Below are 10,319 nucleotides of genomic sequence, written 5' to 3' on the forward strand. Positions count from 1 at the left end.
TATTTGTCCCCCAGGAAGTGACCATTCTCATTCTGTTACTCTGAGCAGTTTCTTTTAGTACAAAGGCTGCACTGGAACTTCCCACTTTTAAAGTATTATCATTCACTGTACATTAGGCTTCATCTACAAACTTGTCTCGAACATGACCAGTGATTCAGAGGACATTTTTCACTTGTAAACCAGGAAGTGTGATATTCACAACAGCGTGCTGCAGAAAGACACTGTTTGAGCACGGGTGACAGTGGTGGAGGAATGGAGAGCTGGGGTTTGCTCGTGAAAGCAGCAACAAGGTTTAAAACAATCACACTGAACACGGGGCTCTAACCCATGAGCAGGAGATTAAGAGTCTCATGCTCCACTGACTAAGGTAACTAGGCAACCCACGGTGGCGTTATCATTTTTCTGTGTTCCGAGATGTAAAAGGAAATTGATCAATAAAAGCTCAAGGATGCAACACATTCCACTCAATCATCAATAACATCATTCCCATCTTCCACTTCTTAGCTGCACCTCCTTCCAAAGATTGCGATCCATTTTATTGAGGAATTGTTTTGGGGTTTATTATTTACCTACTTTGTGTCATCATTTTGATATGAGATTCTCTTCAGTATCCACCAGAAATTGAACTGCAAACCGAACAGACAAACACGAAAAGCACAAATTCCATGGTGCTTATTTTCAGATGCAGAACAGTCAGCTTTTAAATAACATGAACACATTTTACAGGGAAGCGATTTCGAAAGTTGTTACTTTTGTTTGTGACTCATTCACTCCTGAGTCTGTGCTCAGAGTATGGGGATGTTTGGCCCAGGCTGTAGTGTCCTGTGCCCCACGGATGTACAGTAACCCTCTGATTGATTTGTTGTTTTGTGTTGGCAGTGGGTGATTGGAGAGTGTTGGGGTGGAATATTGCTGCTTGTCCCGGTCTCACTCACTGTGGAGCTGGGAAAGAGTGAATAATTGATGTATTTGTTTCCATGTGTGACATGCAGCTTAGACTTGCTGTTATTAACCGAGGCAACACGGAGTAATCCTTTCATAATCTCCCACAAATTTGAACAGAAATCAACAGTAATGTTCCACTTTGAGGATGACTTTCTGCACTGTCAGTGGTTGAAACGAAAGTGAGTGAAAGACGCTGTGGACAGCTTGAGTGTACAGAACTGTACAGAGGGAAAGCAAATGTAACAGGTCTGTGACTTAATGCAATTTGATCACATGTATTGACGAATGTGTATCACTCAGCTTTTCCTAGTATTGCATGGAATGTGTTTTGATAAGGTTTCAATGTGGTTTTGAACTGGGGACTGTTCCCAAATACAAGACGGATGATAACTCTAACGTTATAGAAATACTGCACTGCAATCAACACAGGGAGCATAACCAGAATGTTAAACTGTTATTTTAAATTAGCACGCGGTGATTTTTTTCAAATTCATCTTTAAATGATCTAAAAATGATTCCAAGCTCATGACATTCAGGCTATTTCAGCAGCCACGTTGAAAACATCAAATGTTTTGGCTTTTGACGTCATCAATCTTCAGGAAAATATAATTCAGGAATGTGAGATTCCAGATCCGTGGATAGACTGGAGAAGCTGGGGTTGTTCATTTTCGAGCAGAGAAGGAGAGAGGAGAATTGATAAAAATGTTTAACTGAAGGGTTTAGATGGAAGAATTAAAGAGGAACTGTTTCTAATGGCTGAAGGATTGAAAAACCAGAGAGTACAGATTGAAGAAGATTGGCAGAAGAAAAGGTGACATCGAGATCTGCTGAAAGATCACTGACCTGAAACATTAACTCTGTTTCTCACTCCACAGATGCTGGCGAACCTGCTTAGTATTTCCAGCAGTTTCTGTTCTTATTTTAGATTTCCAGCAACAACTGTATTTTTGCTTTTGTGCTCAGTTTCATCCCAAGTTGGGCAAGTTTATTTTTAACTTTGCTGCTGCTTTTCTGACCGAACTCCATTTACCAGGTATAATACTTTATTGCATGCAGTTGTCGCCGAGTTGTTAAGATGATAAACTTAACAATCTGTTGTGAATTGTGTGTGAGTGCTCGTGTCCTGCTGCCTACCTTTCTGATTATTTCAAAGTTTAACCAGGTCCCTGCAGAGCAAATCATCAATTACACGAAATACAATCCTGCACCTTTCAATCCCTCCAGGATTTTCTCATTTGCATTTCAAAATGTACCTTTAGAAATGGAACAAAAATCTGCCAAATTGGAGACACTCTTTCTTTCCGGCTGTCTGTCTCTCTTTCGGCCTCCCTCACTCTTGGTGTACATATCTGTGTGTTTTGCTCTATGTGTGTCAATGTGGTTCAATTCCCTGAGGAGGTGACTGGAATTTTACCTTCACAAACTTGATTTATTTTAGTTGTGTAGCATCATTTTAAAATGTTGCAGTGGAAAGTAGCAGGGTAAAAATAATAAAAGACGAGATTGTCTCTTTCTGCATTTTCTTGAGTGGAGACTGTTCAGCGACTAACTGCCGGTGTATTAAAAAGCAGAGGATGATTTAAATTTTAACTGAGCAACATTTAAACAGATATAGACCGAGTAGTTATAGTCGAGTGGTTAGGTAATGAATACATCGAGAGAATGAATTAATAAATTTAAAAAAAACAAAGTGAAATCCCTCGGACATTAGGAATTGTTTCCACCGCTGCCAGCTCTCACAGGGAACAGGAAAATAAACGTTCACTGACAACTTTTACCAGAACAGAGAGCTGAAAACCAACAGGAAAACCTCGAAAATAGAGAAGGCTGGAAGGTGACCTGATAGAATTTGCGATGCTTTGTCCCTGTTTCATCAGGTATTAGAGGCGAAATTTAGTCACTCAGCTTCAGGTTTACATTTGCTGATCCGGAATCAAACAAACAGCAAGATTTTTATAGACATGGAAAGAAAGATTCTATATTGAGATGCAATTCTTAAGATCATATTTTGACATCTGATGGATCAGCATTTTTGTCCAACTCTCTCTCTCTCTCTCTGCCATTAAATGACTGCAGTGACCACACTTTAAAAGTGCTTCCTTGACTGTAAAGCGCTTTGTGAGATCCTGGGGACGTGAAAGGTGCTGTTTTCTTTTCTTTTCTTACTTTCTGTCTGTCAGTCTCAGTGAAGTAAAATATGGAATTGTGGAGTGAATCTGTTCCTTTCAGCATCTACTCCACACTCTGCCATTCCCTTTCTCATTTTCTCTCTTTTTCTCTTTGTTTCCCTCTCCTCGGTGTCTGTCTGGAATAAAAATCCTCCCTCAGGGGCTGGTGGATGAACCCAGGTCTGTGAACAGTGCGATTCTTGGACTGATGGTTCTGTCACGGATACACAACTATGAGTTGTATTCCTTCCTTTTTAGTTCAGTGGTGAGTATCCTTACCTATCACATGGGGAGTGTGGAGTCAATTTCTACATGGGGAGGTTGCACATTTTCAAGACATCGGAATGTTTCATGGTGCAGCTTCATCTCAAAATACAATGGCGAATGTTAGCAGAGATAAACATGCAAGAGGAAATGCTCTCTTTAAGAATTTTCTTAAGCAGTGACCGTTTCATCATGAAGTGCCCTCACAGTACACAGTGATAGATAATTGTGATTTTAGTCTAATACCGATTTCTGTTCGTGCTGCTCAGTGACACTGCTTCATATCTGCCAGTCTGCCATGTTGCAACTTGTTAAAATTGATGAAGAATAAAAGAAGTACGCCTGTCGCAACAACCCTAATATAAAAGCAAAATATTGCAGATGCTGGAAATCTGAAATAAAAACAAAACGTGCTGGAAATATTCAGCAAGTCTGACCGCATCTGTGGAGAGTGCGGCAGAGTTAACGTTTAAGGTCAGCGACATTTCACTCGAAGTGGCAAAGGTTAGCAATGTAATAGATTTTAAGCAAATAAAGTGAGGTGGTGCAAAAGAGAACAAAAGAACAAAGAAAACAGAAGAACAAATATTATTCCTAATGAGCTTTATGACGTTTTTATTCAGCAAGGAATGTATTTTTGTGTCATTTCATACAGCAGCAAGAAAATTTCATTCCCTGACCGTGTTTCATTCCTTGACCAGCAATATAACCATGTCTGCGATGTAGAAAGCATTGAATTCCACAAGACCACCAGGAAATCTACCAGAATTCACTACAAGTGAGCTGCTCCACGCTACATTTGCTATTTATTCACTTCAGGCCATTTTCACCACAGATTAGTTTCTCATTAAAACAATCAAGTATTTACCTGAAACACAAAAGCCTTGTTCAGGCAATGACAGCACAGAATGTGTTGACATGAGCACAAAGCTGCAGATGTACAATTTTCAATTTCCAAGATGAACCAACCTCATCAATGTAGAAAGCAGCACACTGCCATCAAACATCAATAGAAACAACTGACACACATCAAATTCTGCCAGTTTCATGTTAGATCTCCTTCAGCTTCTATCATTGCTTTTTCTCCAGCTCTCTCTGTTCCCCCAGCTCCCAGGTGAGTTAGATGCCTGATGTGAACACATCGAATTCATGAAACCCAGATTTCCCTGGAAAGCCAGGAATGGGAATGAAAGATGGAGGACATTGGGAAACAATGGGTGTTGCAGATAATGGGATAAACAAGCACTGTGATCTCATCTTCCTGCTTCTTCCAGATACTGAATACTGGAATGTGTAAGAGTTGTTCCCATTAGCAATTATCCCCAGTCACACTCTCCTTCCAATCTTTTACCACTTGCTTATATTTCAAACACTGCATAATTTCTCACTGGTTTTCAATGTATATTTGGCTCTAATGGGTTGTAAGTTGGTAGAATGACTGTGAAGGCAGCAGCAGTGCTGTTAATGAACATACAATAGCAGAAAGGTACAGTACAGAAGGAGGCCATTCGGTCCAGCATGATTCGTTGACAGAGCAGTTGTGATTTGTTGATCAGGAATGATATTTGTGCAGGTTGAGCAGCAGGCAGAAATATCTGCCCCATTGCCTGCCACCCATATTTTCCTGGCCTTTTCCTCACTTTCATCAGTTCATCACTCTGTGTTCTTACATGTTCCCCTTTCCATCCCAAGCTCTGTCTCTATAACTGTTAGCGACCAGTTTCGTCTCTGACTTCTTCAGCTCTGCTGCACAGTCACCAACCTGGACCTTTAATTGTGTTTCGCTCTCTCCACAGATACCGCAGGTGGCTCAGCTGCACAGCAGGGCAGGAAAAAGTGTGGAAGAGCTATAGTGATAGGGGATTCTATCGTGACGTGTACAGATAGGCGTTTCTGTGGTGGGAAACGGTCTCCAGGATGGTATGTTGCCTCCCTGGTGCTCTGGTCAAGTATGTCATGGAGCAGCTGCAGGACATTCTGAAGGGGGAGGGTGAACATTCAGAGGTCGTGGTACACACCGACATTGACAGAAAGAGGGATGAGGCACTGCAACAAGAATTTAGGGAGCTAGGTAGAAGATTGAAAAACAGGATCTCAAACGGTGTATTCTCCGGATTACTCCTGGTGCCACGTGTGAGTGAGTATAGGAATAGGAGGATAGAGCAGATGAATGCGTGGCTGAGGAGATGGTGCAGGAGGGATCACTGGGTATATTTCTGGCGTGCAAGTTGCGTGGGTTGCACCTGAACTGGAACGGGACCAAAATCTTGCTGAGAGGTTTGCTAGTGCTGTTGGGGGTCCGAGGCTGGGGTGGGGGGCGGGGGGTGCGGGGGCGGGGTGGGTGGGGTTGCTGGGTGCTAACATAATTTGGCAGGGGGATGGGATACAAAGTGGAGGTACAGTAGGGGGTGATGCACTGCCAAATATAAAAGAGAAACTGAGTCAGTGTGGAAGGCAGAGCAAATATTGTTAAGGCACAAGTGAAAAATGCAAGGCTGGATTGCATCTATTTTAATGAAAGGAATCTTACCAGTAAGGCAGATGAATTGAGGGCGAAGATTATTACATTGGATTAAGATATTATTGATATCACAGAGACATGATTGATGGAGGGGCAGGACTGGCAGCTTAATATTCCAGGGTATAGAATCTACAGGCAAAACAGGGGTCCATTAGGGGCCAAAGTGGCAATCTGTGTGTGGAGCCGGAGGTTATAGGTGAGGTTTTAAAAATTACTTTTCATCTGTGTTCACTATGGAGAAGGACGATGTGGGTATAGACATCAGGGAGGGTGATTGTGATATACTTGAACACATTAACATTGAAAGGGAGGAATCATTAGCTGTTTTAGCGGGCTTAAAATTTGATAAATCCCCAGGCCCAGGTGCGATGTATCCCAGGCTAAGATGTGAGGCAAGGGAGGTGATCACAGGGGCTTTGACACAAATTCTCAGATCCTATCTGGCCACAGGAGACATACCAGAGGATTGGAGGACAGCGAATATGGTACCTTTCTTCAAGACGGGTTCAAGGAATAAACCAGGTAATGACAGACCGGTGAGTCTAACATCAGTGGTTGGGCAACTATTGGAAGAAATTCTGAGGGACAGGATTAATCTCCACTTGGAGAGGCAGGGATTAATTAGGGATAGTTAACATGTCTTTGTCAGGGAGGGATCGTGTCTAACTAACTTGATTGAATTCTTTGAGGTGGTGACTAGATGTGTAGATGAGGGTAAACCAGTTTATGTAGTCAAATGGACTTTAGTAAGTCTTTTGATAAAGTCCCGCATGGGAGATTGGTTATGAAGATAAGGGCCCATGGGATCCAGGGAACTTTGGCAAAGTGGATCAAAAATTGGCTTAATGGCAGGAGGCAGAGGGTGGTCGTCGTGGGTTGTTTTTGTGAGTGGAAGCCTGTGACAAGTGGTGTAGCGCAGGGATCACTGCTGGGACCCTTGCTGTTTGTAGTGTACATGAATGATTTACACGTGAATATAGGAGGTATGATCAGTAAATTCGCAGATGACACGAAAATTGGTGGTGTCGTAAATAGTGAGGAGGAAACCCTTAGATTACAGTACGATATAGAGGGGCTGGTAAGATGGGTGGAGCAGTGGCAAATGGAATTTAATCCTGATAAGTGTGAGGTGATGCATTTTGGAGGCCTAACAAGGCAAGGGAATATGCAATGGATGGTAGGACCCTAGGAAGTACAGAATGTCTGGGGGACCTTGGTGTACTTGTCTATAGACCACTGAAAGCAGCAGCACTGGCAGATGAGGTGGTTAGGCAGGCATATGGGATAATTGCCTTTATTAGCCGAGGCACAGAATATAAGAGCAGGGAGGTTATGATGGAACTGTACAAAATGCTAGTTAGGCCACAGCTGGTGTACTGTGCACAGTACTCTGGGCAGCACACTATAGGAAGGATGTGATTGCCCTGGAGAGGGTGCAGAGGAGATTCACGATGATGTTTTCTGACCTGGAGCATTTCAGTTATGAAGAGAGACTGAAATGGCTCCGAGTTATTTTCCTTAGAGTAGAGAAGGCTGAGGGGGGACACGATTGAGGTTTACAAAATTATGAGGGGCATTGATAGGTTCGACAGGAAGAAACTTTTTCCTTAGCGGACGTGTCAATAACCAGGGGGCATAGATTTAAGGTAGGGGGCAGGAGGTTTAGAGTGGATTTGAGGGAAAAAGTTCACTCAGAGGGTGTTTGGAATTTGGACCACACTGGCTGAAAAGGGTTGGGAGAGGCAGGAACCCTCACAACATTTACCAAGTATTTCGATGAGCACTTGAAACGGCAAGAATACAAGGCTACGGACCAAGTGCTGAATCAACGGGTGGGAATCTGAAAGTTTCCCGATCAAATCTGGAGTCAGACAGGGCTGTCCTCTGTCCCCGGTCTTGTTTGTTTGCTGTATTGAACCCTTTGCTGAGTCTATTAGGAAGGATGCGAGCATAAGAGGGGTGACAATCCCAGGCAGCGGAGGCACTCAGGTCAAAACCTCCCTGTACATGGATGACGTCGCCGTTTTCTGCTCGGATCCGCTGTCCGTGTGCAGACTGATGAGCATCTGCGACCAGTTCGAACTGGCCTCGGGAGCCAAAGTTAACCACGGCAAGAGCGAGGCCATGTTCTTTGGCAACTGGGCTGACCGATCCTTTGTCCCCTTCACCATCAGGTCAGATTACCTGAAGGTGCTGGGGATATGGTTCGGAAGGGCCGGGGCGTGCACCAAAATATGGGAGGAGCGAGTAGCCAAGGTATGACAAAAGTTGGGCATGTGGGGGCAGCAATCTCTCTCCATTGTGGGTAAGAACCTGGTCATCAGGTGCGAGGCGCTCACGTTGTTGCTCTACGTGGCGCAGGTCTGGCCCATACCCCACTCCTGCGCCGTGGCGGTCACCCGAGCCATTTTCCGCTTCGTCTGGGGATCTAAAATGGACCGGGTCCGGAGGGACACGATGTTCAAATCTCTGGACAAGGGCGGGAAAAATGTACCCAACGTGGCCCTCATCCTGATGACCACCTTCGTGTGCGGCTGCATCAAGCTGTGTGTAGATCCCCAGTACGCAAACTCCAAGTGTCACTACGTGCTGAGGTTCTATCTGTCCCCGGTGTTGCGAAGGATGGGCCTGGTCACATTGCCGCGGAACGCTCCATGCAGTTGGGCGGTGCCGTACCACCTATCCTTCGTGGAGCAGTTTCTGCGGGAAAACACCTTTGACCACCGGTCCATCAGGCAGTGGTCTGCACGGAATGTCCTCAAGGCCCGACGGGAAAAGGAAACGGTGGATCCTGTCGGATGGTTCCCCGAGCAGACCGTCAAAGTCATTTGGCGGAATGCCTCATCACCAGAACTTTCAAACAAGCACCAAGACGTAGCTTGGCTGGTGGTGAGAAGGGCCCTCCCCGTCAGATCCTTCATGCACACCCGAAGTCTCGCCCCCTCCGCACAGTGCCCCCACGTTGGCTGTGGTGGGGAAGAGATGGTCGCCCACCTCCTCCTGGAATGTGCCTTTGCAAAGCAGGTGTGGAAAGAAATGCAGTGGTTTTTGTCAAGGTTCATCCCAAGCAGCTCTGTCACACAGGAGTCTGTGCTCTACGGGCTGTTCCCAGGGACGCACACCGAGACAAACATCAACTGCTGCTGGAGGACTATCAATTCGGTGAAAGACACCCTTTGGTCTGCCCGAAACTTGCTGGTCTTCCAGCGCAAAGAGTTGTCCACCACCGAATGTTGCAGACTGGCACATTCCAAGGTCCAGGGCTACGTGCTGAGGGACGCACAAAAGCTTGGGGCAGCCGCAGCAAAGGCTCAATGGGGAAAGACCACAGTGTCAGGTTCCCCCACCAAGCTGGACTGAGGGGCTGGATCAATGAGAAACCCCTCGAACTGTATCGTTAATATTCTCAATTGCTGTAAATGTAAAACTGTAATTGACATGACAATTGTGAAACAGAAGGGTTGGGAAGAAACTCATGACAGTATTGAAGGAAACTGATCTCCCTTGCAATGTTTGTATTTTTTGGTGCTGTTTGGAAACTGTTTGGCAATGTAATTTTCACAGATTTTTATGAATAAAGTATATTTTGGAAATAAAAAAAAAACCAAGTGCTGAAAAATGGGATTAGAATAGTTAGGTTCTTCATGACCGGCACAGACACGATTGGCCGTAGGGCCTGTTTTTCTGCTGTATAACTCTATGACCGGCAGAGTTGCGAACCATTTGCTGTTTCTTTTTAATGTCAGTCACGTTTGTGAGAGTTGTCATCACAGTAAAAAAACTGATTACTTTCTGACCAGGAATCGAACCCAGAATGCGAGAGTGAATGCATTGAGCCCACACCACTCGAACACCAGTGAAGCTCACCCACGCCTTTCAATATTAGCTGCTTTTCCCATTTCTACACCTTCAACAGGCTGATTTGTTTGTTTATTTCTCACACATTTTTTGCCTTTTGTTCAGTTTATGACAAATCCACGATCTCTGATCGATACTGAGACATTTGAACATTTCCAACCAGCAAAGTGAGCAGTCAACTCAAGAAAAACGACACAAAGCCGCTGCGAGCAGGGTTTGAACCTGCACAGGGAAATTCCCCAGTGGATTTCAAGACCAACGCCTTAACCACTCGGCCATCACAGCTCAGATGCTGCTCGCTCTTCTAATTAAATCATTGCTACAATGCATTAGACAATTGCTGAAATTAGACATATTCTGGGGAATCATTGTCTTTGAGCCTTGAGTTGAGTTGCATCTCCCAGCGTATGTTAAAATTCCCATGATGGAATCAGTGTAGTTTACAACACAGAAGGAATCCTCTCGACCCGCTGAGCCTGCACCGGCTCTTTGAAAAATCAGTCAGTTTAATCCCACAATCCAGCTTTTCCCCATCACCCTGGAAATCAGTCCTCTTCTCTTCT

At 44.5% G+C, this 10,319-nt stretch overlaps 1 non-coding gene across 1 annotated transcript; it reads right to left on the minus strand.

Moving 5' to 3' along the window:
• Window positions 1–9,957: 9,957 nt before the first annotated feature.
• On the minus strand, window positions 9,958–10,041 carry trnas-uga (transfer RNA serine (anticodon UGA)). The gene has a single exon. It is a non-coding gene; the product is annotated as a tRNA-Ser (tRNA).
• Between the last annotated feature and the right edge of the window lie 278 nt (window positions 10,042–10,319).

Source organism: Heterodontus francisci, chromosome 34, assembly GCF_036365525.1.
Source record: "Heterodontus francisci isolate sHetFra1 chromosome 34, sHetFra1.hap1, whole genome shotgun sequence".
Lineage (NCBI taxonomy): Eukaryota > Metazoa > Chordata > Chondrichthyes > Heterodontiformes > Heterodontidae > Heterodontus > Heterodontus francisci.